Source organism: Zonotrichia albicollis, chromosome Z (genome assembly GCF_047830755.1).
Source record: "Zonotrichia albicollis isolate bZonAlb1 chromosome Z, bZonAlb1.hap1, whole genome shotgun sequence".
Lineage (NCBI taxonomy): Eukaryota > Metazoa > Chordata > Aves > Passeriformes > Passerellidae > Zonotrichia > Zonotrichia albicollis.
Genome location: NC_133860.1, coordinates 3,280,992 through 3,297,096, shown reverse-complemented (window position 1 = coordinate 3,297,096; position 16,105 = coordinate 3,280,992).

Sequence of the window (16,105 nt, the reverse complement as noted above, 5' to 3'; positions counted from 1 at the left end):
ACTTAAAATAAATTATTCAGATATTGTCATTATCTGACCAGCTTTGCAGGTGGCTATATAATATTCTGAGAAGAGTCTGTAGACTACTCAGAAGTATAACCTAAATGCCCCAGGAAAAAAAATATTTGCTGTGCTAGGTTTTGTAGAAACACATACAGGAAAACATAGCCCTTGACATGATATCTTTATAGTCCAATTAAAGACAAGTGATTAAACCACACAGTAGGAGAGAAGAAAAGACAGTGATAACAGTGTAATTTGTGAAACTTCAGAGTATTGCTGCATGTGTGCTCTACTTATTCTGATTTATCGGTGTTTTAAACATGAGTTTCCTTTCCTATGACATTCTTGTCTCTCTTGCCTAAAGCCTTTCTAACTTCTTAAAGGTATCATGTTATATGCTTCCAGATGGAGAATTTGATAATCAAAACTTATGAAATCTTGACAAATATTTCAGTCCTTTTCCCTGAGACTTCCTTGAATCAGGTATTCCTACTTGATAAAGTAGTGTGTTTTTAGGAAGCAAGTCATCTACTTTTGACCTGTAGATAACAAAGTCATGATTCAAAATCCTTTGAAACCAATTACTTCCCTTGTTTTGTATCAAATCCTAGGCTTCCATTCTGTAAACACTCTAAGGGAACGTATTTTTAAATCAAATTTAACATTGACAAAAAGCATGTCCTCCTGAGAGGATGTTGTGTGGAGCTTTGTTAGCCCTTGGTTACAAAGTTATTTTGACTTTAAGCTGTGGTTTAAAACAAATGGTGGGGTGCGTGCTTTTGGATGAACTCTCAAGACTTTCTGAAGTTCCGCTGCACCACTTTTACCATAAATCATTAGCTTCCCACTCCTGATGTCAGAGTACAGTAACAGCTCTCTAGTGCCTACCTCCACCTAACCTTAAAATAGATCACACCTTCTGGCAAGGGACAGGAGCAAGAGTTTTACTAAAAGACTGTATTTAAGCACAATGGGTGAAGACCTGCTACAGTGTCACTGCTGAAGGGGAGGTGAGAATGTCACAAACATACTGAAGATCAGGGATAGCAAGTTTGATATAAATAGCCTTTGTGTTTTTGTTGAAGGGGAGGGATATGCAGTTTTCCTAGAAAACTCCCCTTTCTTACCCTAATCTTTATTATTGACTTCCACTTCAAAGTACAAACGCAGAAGAGGCAGAACAACTGGGCTGTTCAGCTGGAGGAGAAAATAGAAAAATATGAAACGTAGTCACATTTGACAGTAGTGTTAATGGAAACCATGAGGGAAAAAAGGCCTTTTCTCTAGCAATAATAATATTTTGCTCTTGTTATGCAGTAAACAATGTTATCAAAAAAACCCCAAAACTTTGGTGTACACTACCATAGCTTTCTTCAGAGATGAAGAGAGAAATTATACTATTTTATTATATCTCTTTAAAAGCCTTTCTAATTGCTTGATCCACTTAGACATCAGGAAAGAAAGTAATGATAGAATACCTAAATACGATACTAGAATGTACATACACAGAATTTTACATATTCTGTATTTAGAAAGCACATTGGCAAAGAAAAAAAAGCAGTAGCATATGCATTCCTACATCACAGAAACTACCCTGAGACCCCTCATGTTCAGAGGGAGCAGAAGCAGCCCCTGATGATGCCTGCTGTACAACAGGGAAAGCAGCAGTTTTAAAAGATGAAGCAAAATATGTGAATATTAAACCTAGATATGATTATTGTCTCTGAAATGAACACCATTATTTTGGTTGAGTGCATAGACAAATTGGTAGTTTTATTTATTTATTTATTTATTTTGGTAATATTTCCAGAATTCTGTTGTGTCTTAGCTATATTAGCTTAAATAAACCGTCTGCTACTATTTGTTCTACATCATGTCTTTGTCTTTTTTGTTTAATTCTACAAAAAAATGTTCCCTTGCTCTCTCATCCTTAGTAATACCCGATTTTACTTTTACCCTCCTCTTTGAAGGTTATAAGATTTATACATCAGCTCTCCACGACAGATTCCAGCAAACTAAGTTGATATGCTTATTTCTTACTTAATGTGTTTCATTCTAGAGGTCTAACAGAATTTTAGCTTCTAAGTAGCTTACTAATGTGTAGGAGCACTCTGAGAGAGAGAAGATCTGGAGATGGCTCCAGAAAAAGCCTCACAGGCTGGCGTTGGTGCTCTCCATTGAGGAAATGCAGCGCACAAAGCAGTCTGATATTGGTGCCCTCTATGTCTCAATGTTTATAAAGAGGTGAAGCATTTCTGGATTAACATAAGCTTTTAAAATGTCAGGATGCCTCTGCCTAACTCTGCTAAGCCTGTCTAAAAATAGATTGTGAAAGAAGATAAAGCAGTATGTAGACTGTCATATGTTTTTGTCCTCTGTTTCTTTCTGAGTTTAATGTCAATAAATAATTATGGCTGAAGCCCTTGTAGTAAAAACTGCCTCACTCTGATAAATCTCCAAGATCACACAACAAGAATAGATTAAACAGTATAATTTTATATACTATCAGATTTACTCAGAGACACACAGTATAGGAGTTTTTGAACTATAAGGAACAGATGTAGCCACTTGCTTTCCCAATATAATTTTATCAGGGCCTACATTGTTACAGTGTTAAAATAGCCATAAAAAATAGCATTTTCTCAAAAAGATCATCAACTCTGCCACACTATGTGATTGAAGCTTTAACAGTCTGTAGCAAAGATAGGCCTATGTTGAAATTAATTTTTCTTTAATGTTCTCCTTTTCAATGCGCATTTAGTATTTTATTTGTGAAAAACAGATTAGGATTTTCTTGAGTGTCACCGGAATTGAGCAATGGAAGTCAAAATGAGCTGGGCACATAAGCAGCAATAGCTGCTTTACAAAAGTGTACCCTAAACACCTTTGCTTATGTCAAATGCTAAATTTATCCCCATTGGGAGTTAGGTTGATGGAAATTTGTCTGTTTAAATGAAACATCTTTTGTTTTCTTTTAATTAGTCAAGTATAAGCATGTCCTAATTTTATGTATACATTTAGGTTTCCAAAATAATTCTACAGAATTAAATTTTTGCTTCTTGAAATGTGTCTTTGCCTTAAACTATGCAAACTATTAGAACAATGAGTTGAGAAATAAGATTTTAAAAATTAAAGAAGTTCATGTTTCTGAGTAAAGTATCTGAATATAATAAATGCAAGACTCTTCTGGCTCATTAACAAAAGGAAAAGAAAATCCTTCAACAGGGCAGGACAAAGACTTTGCAGTAGTCCAATAACATTCAGTTCTAGATACTTTACTTTCATTATTTTTGCTATGAATTGTAAGCATTTTCTCTATACAAAAGCATTTCTAATTATTTTCTTCAAAGATACTTCCTTTCCATCCTGAAGGACTTCCATGTGAAAAAAGCTTTGGGTAAGAGATAGGGGAATTACAGGGTGCTGAAGGAGCCTTTGTCTATGCTCTGCAGAAGTTCTCTCTCATCAGGTGAGCTTGCTCAGGCCGTGGGCTGCAGAGGCTTTCCCCCCAGAGGCAGCAATGGCTGCTGAGGGGTGATCTGCACATTCCCCTTGCCCTAAGCAGGAGTCAGCATGGAGCCAGGGATCATAGCTGTGGAAAACACTAAAAAGCCACCTGCGGTGCAGGCTGCCCAAGGGCACCCTCTATTCAGTCATTTGTGGTGGGGTTTCCTTTACTTTAGCAGCCCACCATAATTAGGTGTCAGAAGTTGCAGAAATTGTCATTGAACACCCACCCACCTGGGAAAAAAAACCCCAAAACCAGACTAACAGGGGTATCTATAAAGGAAAGGAGGACAGAGAGGCAGTGCTAAGACAAATAGCCAGTTTGACTGCAAGAACTTGGCCCATACATTAATTATGCATTCATACCTTATAGATCACATAAACAAATACAAGACTTTGCAAAAATTGCTCACTGGTCATTAGATCCTCCTTGTACTGTTCATGTTTTTTCCTGTGGTGCTAATGCTTTCAGTGCTAGAACTTATATATAGTTCTTATGAAATGACAGTATTGGAACCCCATTGAATATGATTAGTTCAGAACATCTCTGGGCAGCTTGCAAATACCCTTTCAATTCACATTAGTATATTTCCAGTCTGAATTTTCTTTTAATTTTTTAAAAAAGGACTTTTAAAAAGAACAAAAAGAAAGTTCGATGTTTCCTAAAGCAACATTCAAAGCAATTAAATGAAACCTTTTTAACAGCATGATATTTTTCATTTTCACTATCACCTCTTTAGCCTTAAGTAAAAACCAAAAGAGGCCTTTGAAAAATGATGATTTTTTATATTTAATAAGTGATCTTTTCATGTTTCTGCTGTTGTATGCTTTTGAGCTATCTAACAACTATGGATATATAGCTGGCAGAAGGGCAAACTTGTCTCATATCCTGTGAAGAGGTGACTACCTGAAGTGTGGGTATGAAAGAATGTATAAGAATTCTCTGAAAGGTTTTACTACAGAGAATACAGGGCTGAGACCTTCATCTAACCCTGGATGCACATTATTCTTAATAATGCATATCCGCACATTTTTTGCAGACTTTAAGTAGTGAGCTTACTAAAATTGACAATATTTTACAGGAACAGAAAAAAAAAATCATGTTTCCTGTATCATACACAGTTCTTTAATTTGTGACATATCACTTTTATCTCTTTTTCCTTTAACACCAGATTTGGTTTAATTAAATTTATGTCAAATGAACACATGAAACGAAAGGAAAATCAGAAAGCCTGTAAGTTGCCCATTAGTGAGTCAGTGACTGCACAGTGAAAGGCTTTTGAAGCCTGGCTTACTGCCAGAACAAGCTTGCAATGATGCTCAGAGACACCCATGATGCTTTGAAGGGAAGAACTTAGCTGACCTGAACCTGTTCTGTGGAATCAGTCCAAATCCTCATGGGCTGGATTTAAAATCTATAATAAGTCTTCTGTCTTCAACCATTTACCTCTCAAGTGAAAAGAGGGTGTGAAACTACAATACGTGCACATAATTAATTAAAATAAATCATTCTTTGTGTAGTACATGCTTTAAAAATTCGCCACATTTGAATAATTTTTTAACTCAATAGCAATTTTTTTCTCCTTTTTTTTTTTTTAAGTGGATCTAGGAGTCCTTAAAACATGAAATATCACTGCCTTACCTTCCATGCAATGGAAATAATGTGCGTTGGTCATGAGTGTGTCTGTCAGAACTTGGCCCTCTGGGATCCTGAATTTTTGCCAGATTTGACCCATGGATCATGTGAAGTGAAGCAGCACACAGCTGAAGTACTTGGTGGGTCTGGGTTGAAGACAGTCAGCACTTTTCAGGTGGGACAACGATGGCATGGTGCAGCTGCCACCAGAGGGTGACTGCCTGACCCAGGCTGAAGAGACTGCTAAGAAGGTGCAGACTCCTAGGTCTGTGTCCTAACAAGAAAGTGTTGTGAAACCTGGTAGGCTACATATCTAATTATTCTGTAAGATTTTGAAGTACGGCCCACAACGAAAATAGTTTGCATGGTCAGCTTAATCCGTTCCCAAATGTACAAGGAGAAGCAAGCTCATTTCAGAATAAAAACCCCTATACCAGCAGCTGGGTTGAATACCTACTAAGCATTATCTATTTTATATTCCCTTTCCAAGATCTTTCTATTATAAACAAAGCCTTATAAACAGGTTATGTGAGTTTAGACTATTTATTTAAATGTAATTGTCTTCATGCTAGGCAAATCACACATCTATCACTCATGATTTATACAATAGAATAGAATATAATGCTAAGTGGTAATTTGATAGACTTACTTGCCAGCAAGTAGTGAGACAAAGAATTCTCACAAGAATTCTTTTTTTACTGACAGTCTGTATCCAGTTTGGCAGCTGCTAACTCTTGATCCATATCTTACACAGACAATAAATAGCTCCTGGAGTTTCAACACCTCTAAATATCAATATTTGGTCAACTTATTTCAACCTGAATTTTAGATTACTATGGCAGAATAAGGCAATATGTTTTTATCTTGTCTTATTTTAAAGTTAGATTTTTTTTTTTCAATTCTCCAGACTGAAGGTTATAAAAGCAACTTTCATTATTAGGAAACGTAAAAACCAATTTAGTAGTCACAAGAAAGTTTGCTAATCACATTACACCAATTTCAAGAGCCTTCAGAACTGTGATATTTCTCTGCACTTACTTTATTTCTTAGCACTTTGTGACTTGTTACTGCAGGTCAGAGCCCATTCTTTTAGTCAGTCTGACTCAGTGAGATGTTCACCTTCAAGTGACAGAGAGCTGCTGCTCTCCAAACCAGTGCCTGCATTCTGACAGGTTTATGAACTAGTGTTGGATCTGGAATAAGACAAAATTGAATAAAAGCATAGATCTCAATTGAAAATTTGAGTGCTTTTTGGAAACAGCAAATTTAGAATACTTACATGTGATGGAAAGATGAAAGAATAATTATTTACATTTTATAAATTAAGTAGGTCACATCCGTACTTTGGTTTTGGAGGACCCAATGCATCATCGTTATGTGATAGCCTAAATTCAAATAATGGAGTTTTTTTAGTTTTCATTTTGACTGAGTCCTTGCAGCACCATATCTGTTACCTGACAGAAAGACATGTTTTGTGTGTCCCTCCCTGCTTTACTTTTTTGAATGATAAATATAAATAATACTTGGCATACCTTTACTGTATTTCAGTAACCACTGACCATCCATACACTTTTGGTTTTGGGGGATTATGAAGTTCAAAGAATTTTCAGTCCTTACTTGTGAGTTAACCTTTTCCATTTTTCTTGCTATGCACATTCTATTTTGCTAAATAGGATTTTTCTATAGTATATGCAAAATAGGAAGAGTATAAAGAGAAGGTATTTTCAATATTATTCTCCTTAAAGTTAAATGACTGGAGAAAAAACCCAACCCAAGAATCTAAAGGTGCTAATAACTGCAACTGTGAGCTTGTTCTATTTACATGACAGAATGGCTGTAACACATGGCTTCATAAAATGTATGTAAGAACTTTCTCTCACTTGTGTTTAGCTTCATTCTAAAATCTTTGTCCCTTGTCGGTGTTCTAACTATTAAGATTTAAGAAATAGTAACAATGCATTCAAGTTCCTCAGATTTCAAACGCAGGATGTATTCAAAGGAAAAAACCCAAAATATTGAAGGTGTCAGAAGTCTGATGTCACCAGAAGAAATGGGGTTCATTGTTTTTATAATAATGAGAACCTTCTCTCTTTACAAGTACAGCTGCTGCTTGTACTGAGAAAAACCTTGTCATCGTAATCCTTAAAAAGGCATTTTTAAAAATGGAATGTTTCACCAGAGAGAAGTTCTGGTGTGAATCAACTGTGGTTTATATCATAAGTGCTTGACATCAAAAGTGTGATAAAAATACTTTTGTCATGCGAAGTGTCAGTTTACGTTTTACATATGCAACTTCTAATTTTGCTGCACAGATTTACATAACCACTTCAAAAGTAGTTTATTTCCTGTGGGAGTGGTCCAAACCTCAAAAAACAATACATAGATAAGTTTCAGCAGAAAGTAGAAGGCAGGAATAATTCAGGCTGTGCCACTGGCAAGAGGTGCTTTCTATACCACTGACTAGCCTACCCATCAGGCAAAAGGTGTGGCCAGATTAATTGAGATTTGGGTTAATTCACAGAAATGTTTGAAGTTTCTTCAAGGATTTTAGATTAGAATTTTTTTTCCTTACCAGATGTAAAATACAAGCCCTTTTTTTCACCTTTTAGCTCTTGTAGTCTAGAGTTAATGGTAATTTTGTCAGTAAAATAGACTCTTTATTAGTTTTGTTTCATGTATTAACAAACAAGGAGAGCACTTGAGAAAAAAAAACAAAAACCAAAAATTATCTACACTGTTAGGAAAAAGGATTGAATTAACCCTGTGATTCTTTGCAGATATTTTCAGCAATAATGTAATTTTCAGTTAGAAATTATCAATTTGTTTTTATTCAGGTTTCTCTCTCACTCATAATTTGTAGTTTTTAAATGGAAATATTCCCTAAAATGTTCTAATGTCTTTCTGTATTTCATTATGTTTAACAATATCACCTCCATAGTGTGGATGACGTTCCCAAGATTGCTTATTAATTGCCTCCAGAACCATCCTCCTTCCTTTTGAAAAAAAATAAACACAGGGTAATTATGGGAATATTATTTGATTAGAATTTCCCTGAAAAGGCCATGCTTGTAGAAAACAGGATATAAACCTCTGTATCAAGAACAGCCTAAACAGAGTATATCACCACCTCTTAGATGAAGGAGAAGGATCCTCCTTTACTTAAAATCCATCTCTTACATAAACATCATGGGTTTTCAGAGCTGACTGACATCTTGACTTGAGCAATTATCCAAATCTCACTTTTTTTCCATTATATCAGTGCAGCTTTATTTTTCCTTAGTAAATAATTTCTCTGCTGATTTATAGTATAACTGAATAAATTCAACAAGCTGATAAAGGCATGTAGAATATTCTGGGTTAATTTTACTCATTCTTTCTTTTTGGTTTTTTTTTTTTTTTAATTATGTTTTCACAGCATAACTTGTGACAATGGGACAGCTACTTTTTAACAGCCTGGTTATAACCAAATGTTTTAATGAAAATATTAGATTAGAAAGCTACCGAATTCTATCCAATGTATCCTTGCAAGGCAGGGAATCTTACTGATATCAAGATCAAATGATGTCTCAAACCCTTCTAAACCTACATATTAACTTTCAGACCTACAATATGCTTTAAAGGAAGAAATTTAATCTTTGAAAATCAACAAAAAAAGAGCTGTTAAAAATGAATTAATTGTTTAATAACCTGAATTAGAGAAGGGACTATTGCTACAAAAGACTGAGTGCATGTTTTTGATTATTAGAGAGAAAGTTCTTATAAAATCTTTTAGTAAAACTAGTAAGTGATTCAAAGTTTTTAGAGTATTTGTTTTATAGGGATTGTTGGGTTCTTTTCATTAAAGCCATGAAATATGAAGATTCATTAATTAGGGTGAAAAACCCCACCAATTTTGCTGAAATTAAACCCTCTCCTGCATAATGTCATTTCTACAGGAATTAAATAATGTCATCACTTAAAACTGGCAGTCAAAATACTTTCAGATATATTTTATGGATCAAGAAGCATCTCTGTTGGTGAATGCTGTCTTCATAAATTCCCTACATCCATTAAACATTCTTTGTGATGGAATTACAAACTGAAATAAACATTATCTTCTTCAACAAATAAAATTTTAAAGCTTCTAGTCAATTTATGGCTTACAGAAGAATCTCTGTAACTATGTTTATACACTTCACAGTGTTCCTGAAAACAGCTGCTGCCTCAGTTTATAGTACATGATGGAAGAAGCATCTTTTTGTACGTGTTGTTCTTTAACACAGAGTTTTCGCAACAGAAGTACCTCACAAATATGAAATTTAGTGGGAGAAGGAAGAATCCTCATCTCATTAATTTTCTTTGCAAAGCACCTAAAAGGCTGCTTAGTTTAGAAAATGCTGTTATCTGGGTTAGAAGAAGTGGTAAGTGATGTGTCTCCAGAGAAAGAGAGAGAGAGAGAGAGAGAGAGAGCATTACATGTTGGTTAAGAACATGCAGTGAATTTATGTCTCTGCTTTTACATACACTATTTAATATCAATGAGATGAGGAAGGTAAATCTGCCAGTGTAATCACTTGAGATTATGTGCAAGTCAGTTGTTTCAACATATTAAACACATAAGGAAAATGTAGTAGGAAGAATACATTCCTTGTACTGAAAAATTGAAAACTTTATGACTGATTATGCATAGTTAAATGACTGCAATTACTGTTTTCTGTGACGAACTCTAGACAACATCAAAAAGAACAGAAGAAAGAAATAATCCAAAGTAACTGAAGTTATGGCAAAGTTTTGTCTTTCTGTTCTGTTTTTGTGATCTGCTTCTATCTGGCATTCTATATGCACAGAAATTTTTACATATATTTTATGTGTGAGCCTTGGCATTTTAGCCCTCTCCAGCAGAGGCCCCTTAGTACCATATGCTTCTGTTTTTCTTCATTGCGTGATGTGATCTCTTCTGACTGTTACATGCACGTGAAAGGACAGTGGGCTTTTGGGGGAGAAGAAACCATGCTTTAAGAGAGCACACGTCAGTTGCTTTTCAGTCATTTGGAGCTGATTGGATCTGACAAGTGTTGTAGCTACTCATCGTAATGGATGTCTCTGCTTTAGCAGAGGAGAGGTGAAAAGGATGCAATTCCCGGTGGAAGAAGGCAACATGAACTATTATTTAATTACAGGCTAATATAAAAAACCCTAGTAATCCCTTGTTGGTTTCCAGACTTGTCTCTTCCTTTCTCTACAAGGCAACAATCAGGGCTTTTAATGCAGCACTGACAGCTATACCAGTTAGGAAAATGGCTCATAAAAGATGAAATATGCTCATTCCTTTCTTTTTTGAAGCACAAAGATCTGCATAATATGCAATCCATTCTTGAAATCTAGAAATCACTCATATTTTTGTCCTTTGTTTTTCTCAATGCACAGCTTGAAATAACAATTCCATGTCAGATAGCAACTTTGTCTCAGATTTGAAGATTGCTTACTTTTGTCATCAGGAAAGCTTGATTACTTCTTTGCCTGAATGCCTGCAACTTCTTTTGATTTAGTTAAAAACACCTGGCTCAGTTCTCTGTGCATCTGAGATTCACAGGTTTTTTCCTATCTAGAGAAAAAGTAAACTTTTATTTGTTAAGTCTGCTTTGGAAATAGAAGGCTTGTGATCATTTGCTTCATCTTCATTATGTGCTTTGTGTCTGGGTAGTAAAAGACAGCAGTGTCCAAAGTGACCTTCAGGCTTAAACACTGCAAATACAGTTAAGATTTTACACTCATAATCAAATGGGAACTACAACTGAAATTTCTTAATTTAGAGAAAATTGAAAAAACCCCAAATAAACAAGTAAATTATAAAATCCCCAAGACTTCAACAAACAAACATCATCCCTGCAATCCTTGCAGGTTACTACCCAAGGTAAATGCACTGTAGTCTAAGTATGGATCCTTACTTGCTAAAATGATTTTCAGTCACATATGCACATTCCTGTGCATTGCTGGGTTTAGACATATTTTTTGCTATGTTTTATTTTTCCTTCAACTAGTGTAAGGGCAACAGAAGGTGTTCTACTAAAGCTAGCATTAGCATATGAGTGTTAAAATCATACTGAAACAACATAACCCTAAGATTTATCCTATGCTTAAAATTTTAAAAGTCTTACCACAAGACAAATAAATAAGAATTAAATAAATAAATTTCTTAGGGAACAAAAAAGAAGAAAAATTACTCTTCCTGTAAAAATGGTCCTTTATTTCACATGCTGCTGCACAGGAAAATTTCTATATAGGAATTTATTAAATGTCTCAATATAAGCAGCTAGATTCTCACTCTGGGTACAATCTGTGAGAAAAACAATACCATACCACAGTTAATCATTGTGTTTGCACAATTTTCAGATACAATACTTCACAAAACATGCAAAATTCACCACTTGCTTATTTTAAATAGAAGTTGCATTTCATTTAAATAAAAAGGTCGAAATTTTAAAAATAACTTTATTAACCCACTTTAAGCTAACAGGGAAAATTCACCACTGAGTATCTGCCACATGAAAGACCTTTAAAACTCAATGGAAGCCAAGAGTTATGCATCTTTTCCTGGAGTTACACTGCCACAGATCTTCCAGTTGTGCATTTCATGATGCAATTTTTACCACCAACATGTAATAGACCCTGAGATACATTTTTTTTAAATTGATTTTTTTTCCTTTTAAAATCCAATTTACAAAAATATGAATGAACCTCCTTAATATTTTGCCATGTAATGCTTTTTTACTATCCTCATTCACTTAATAATTCATATTTCTCCTTTATTTTGAAATTTTCAGAAGTAGAAAATTTCTCTCCATTCTAGTCCATTTCTTTTTGAACTTGAGGTATTTTTGAGTTGGCATAATGCCTTGCTGTATGTAGTCCAAGGAGTGATACAGAGAGTGATCCATACATGAGCTATCAGTTCATACCAATTATTCTGTGTAAATGATTGGCTGCTGTGGAGTATCTCCATAAACCCTTCTGCACCTGAAAATATTCCTTGAGAAGATTCAAATCTGGCACAAATTTTATCAATAGACACAACTTTCCCTCCTAAATTAAATATGAATGAATTCCATTCTGAGTGCCCTTTTCAAACAGAGATAGCAAAAGAAGGGAAGTTTGTGTTAGAAAATCTGACCAGGAAGAAGTATTCCCTGCATATTTGAGAACTAGGTTGAAGTTCCCTTGCGAGTGAATCAACAGTCACAGGAAACAGAAGAGCTCAGACTTTGTCTGATGCTTGTCTTGTGTCAAGAGAAAAATACAAGGATGATCTGCCAAAAGCAAAAGGGTAAGGAAATCAGGGGAACCAAAAGAAGCAAGGCTGAACTTTGCACATTAGGAAAAAAAACAATTTGAAAACAAAGTATTTGGAAAGAACAAGATGTAATTCACATATACTTCCAGGTTCTTGATTTCAACTCTCTATTTCTGCTTTTGGGTAAAATCCATGTTCCGAGAGAGTGTGAACAAAAGAGGAAGGAGAGACTGACCTCCTTTCAATGAAACCAATGTTATTTTGAAGATTAACGACAGCAACGTTTTCCTCCTCAGTCAGGATGAATAATGGAAATGGCTAGCTGTTTTTTAAGGCACTGAACCTGGCTGGGAAATTTGGCCAAAACTGGGGGAAAAAAAGAGGAAAAATAACAGAAAGAAAATTGCAGGTTCTTTGTCGTGCATAACATAGGGAAACAGCACTCTTCATTGTCTGGGCAGCAGAACCACAGTGCCAGGCCTGGAGCCACGTCTCAGGGAACTGAGTGGCCCTCAGCTGGCTTTTGGGCAAAACGGAAGGAAGAAGTGCAAGTATTTCAGCATCCAATTTGTTGTGAAGGGATGTCCCTGAAGGTCAGTTCTGGAGGGCAAGATGTGAAAAGTATTCCCTGCAGGTACATCCCTCAATTGATATTGCTTGTTTTCTTGGCTGCCAACTGTCTGGCAGATAATTTAAATATGCCTATGGCTGCTTTAGCCCTGAGCTGCGGGCATGGCAGATGAGAATAGTCTGGCCAGGCTCCTCTGGGTGCACTGCCTTTGTCAAAGGAATTGCACCCCGCTTTTCCATGATAGTACATCCTCAGTGTCCTCTGCAGCACGCACCATACGGCGCTGCTTACATGGGAGGAAACATAAGGATGGACAGTATTTTGTGCTTCTTCCTACCATTTTGGACAGATGGCAAGTGTTTGTGCCTTTCCATGTGGCTGCACACTGGACAAGATGATCAAGACAGACGATTTATAATGGAGCTCACTGGAGATCAGATTCAGTCTACAGTGGCTTAATTTCACTGGAATGCCCACAAATTGGGACTGCTCTTCATGGCTGCCTAACAGGATCCCTTTGAAACAGCTTTGAGCCAGCCACCGTGCAGCATGCATAGATTACAGATACGCCTCTTATTGTGAGGGACTTTGAACATTTCAGACCTGCTTACCTATATATATAAAGTTAGAATTGTGTGTAGATTACTGCTGCTTTTCTTTTTCCTTCACTGCCTGTTGTCCAAAGATATTAAACATATAATGTATTAGGCAGCAGGGCTTGACTGTGCCAAGGAACAGGAGACAAGGAGCGCTGGGGACAGTGACAGGAGGGGAAAGAATCCTGTCAGCTCTAGAGAGAAAGCATGACATAAACCAACCTTTTCCCAGAAAAGCTGAACAGCCTGGTATAATCTCTGAAAACCATAGTAGAAAGTATGCTATTGAAGACTGAAGGCTCAAGCACAAATCCAAAAAAAAAACCTTTGAGATTAACAAGTGCACTTCTAAATCATGAAGCAGGGGGTCCTTTCCTCATTTGTGGGTCCACTCACAATCCAAACAAATCTGAAAACATTACAATGCATGGCAGTTGGTCAACAGTGTGGAAAAACCTCATTTACTGACTGGCCAGACAGTTTTAAAACCTTCAGATTTTTCTAAGTCTAGGTTATTAACTGTCTGACTGTAATCACATCTTCACCATAGGGAGCTTCAAAAGCTTTTCATTTGCATTGAATCAGTTGCTTTCCTCCCTGTCTTTTTCCCTCTGGAAATAAGCTTAAATAATTCAACAAAATGCACACATGGCTAGTGATTATTGAACCATTCTGAAACACTCAAGGCAAATAGACCATTAGGTAGCAGGAATTAAAACTTCCCTTGCAGTCATTGGGAGAAAGATGTGTACATATATAAGCATAACCCTTGTCTCTCTCACAAGTGAATGTGTGTGTGTGCCAGAGGATGTGCAGAGGGCTGCTTACAAATATTTCCTTCTTACAGCGACCCTGTGACCGTCCCAAAAAGTTTTTGAAACAGTGTTCAGAGACTATGTCAGAGATGAGCCATGACAGTTTATGGTGAGTAGAGTGGGAAATTCTGAAGGTAACAAAAAATTCTTTCTTGTAACACTACATCTTTTCACTCTGACAGGGAATGACATCTTTTTTCATGCTACGAGTTTGGGTGAAGACATCCTAGGATGCTGGTAATTAATTCCTTAAGCTTTGTATACACACGCTTATATCCCTCTACCAATGTCATGTACGAGAAAGCACAAAAGAAAAAAGAGAAAACAAATTTATGTGTTTATTTAGTTATTTATTTTTAATTGAGTTTAATTTAGTTATGTCTTTTTAATGCTTTTAATGGATAACATTATTTAGTTTATCAAACTGAACTTTTTAGAGCAACTAAAAAAGTAGAAGAGGCAAGAAAACCACAGCTCAAAAGCAAAACAGACAGCTTTTCACTATGTAAAAAGTTATGGTTGTATCCAATACTTCTAGACTGAATGTGTTACTTAGCCTTTGGCTTTCCTCCACTTCAGTAGAGGTTCTGTCCTTACAGCTCTGTAACGGGAAACCTGGGTTAGACACATCTATATGTCAGTGGCTACTGGAAGAAATGAGAAGAAACAAATAAGCAAATCTAGCTTTAAAAAATCTCAAAAAATTAGTCTCTGTGATAATATCAACCTTTAGAGTAGTTAATTGGAAAATAAGGGGAGTGTCATAAGGCATCTGATAATGCTACAATTACATTTGCACCTAGTTACAGCTTCTTATTCAGGAAAAGACAAGCCAGTACACAGCGACAAAAACTACTCCTGTGTTTTAAGGACAAACAGTACACTTGCTCCCTAGTTGCATTTCATTCTGACATCTGTTATATGGGCACATATAATGTGAAAACAGATAAAGAAGTAATGTCCAGAAACACATTGCATGAGGTCAAATCTGATTAGCATCCCTCATGCGGACGTGAACTTGAACAGAAATGTTAGATGCATAAATACTGAAATCCAGGCAAAAACTTCTTGGTACAATTCCACTTCTCCATTATGTGTGTATATATATATATATATATACATATATATGTGCACCGCTAGTTGTGCTGGTATCAAATATTTCAGTTAAGGTTTTACCCTGTACTTAAGACTCAGACATCTCAGTAACAGGCACTGGGATACCCAGCTGAATAAACAAGTCTTTTCTTCTCACTATTTAAGAAAATAAGTATTGCTCTTTGTAGGTGAGTGCCTATTTTGTGTATTGATTTTTTTATAAAATTTAGCTATGGCTATGAATATTAGCATATTGTAATTGAAATAATAGGAAATAATTTGCATCATGTCCCTTTTAACTTTAAAAATTGTTGTACTCCTGGGCATGTTAAATTAATTGCTTGTCTATTTCTGTTGAACAATGCTGCTTGCTGATGACTAGAAATAAATCCTGTAATAATAATCTTCAAGCACCACTTATATTTGATTGATGTGTGGCATACATCCAAGATGCTCTTGCCTGAGTGTCTTCATGGGTGAGATTCTTTCATTAGAGAGGTTGCTCTGCAAAGCAGTTCAATGCAATGTGATTTTAAAATGCTTTTAAAGTGCCCTTTACCAACCTATTGAGGTTCAGCCTAAAATAATTATCAGTAGCCTGGACCTCACTAT